The 419-nt window shown below is 32.0% G+C and overlaps 1 protein-coding gene across 1 annotated transcript in view; it reads left to right on the forward strand.

The window, feature by feature from the left end:
• CFAP99 (cilia and flagella associated protein 99) overlaps nucleotides 1-419 on the forward strand; it is a gene marked incomplete at its 3' end in the record, with an annotated part of 56,592 nt that overhangs the window by 16,061 nt on the left and 40,112 nt on the right. The gene's annotated exons all lie outside the window — the stretch shown is intronic.

A 419-nucleotide genomic window follows, 5' to 3' on the forward strand; every position in this document is an offset into this window, starting at 1 on the left:
GCAGGATTGTGAAATCTCTGGATGCTGCAAAAATGCAAAAGGTAATGAAAGTACAAAACATTTAAAAAAAAAAATTAGTGATCTCTTAATTGTGTTTGATTAATCAGGTTACTTTTCTCAGTGGTCAGGATAATTTGAGAAATTGGTGTTATTTTCTGTTTAAATTCAGGAACGAAGTTAGTATTTTATTATCAGAAAAATATTCAGTTTCTATACTTACGCAGTGACTATCTCATATTCAGTCAAAGGCCGAGTTAAAATGTATTTTATATAATCTGAGAAGGTAGAATATTCACGTGATTTATAGTTCATGTGATTTCCAGTTGTCCCTCTAACTTGCATGCTCACTTTTGGCTCTGCTCACATTCTATGACTTTAGGCAGAAGTTTTTCCCGTACACAGTGAATCTATTGAAATTT

Source organism: Pterocles gutturalis, unplaced genomic scaffold (genome assembly GCF_000699245.1).
Source record: "Pterocles gutturalis isolate BGI_N339 unplaced genomic scaffold, ASM69924v1 scaffold16777, whole genome shotgun sequence".
Taxonomy (NCBI): domain Eukaryota; kingdom Metazoa; phylum Chordata; class Aves; order Pterocliformes; family Pteroclidae; genus Pterocles; species Pterocles gutturalis.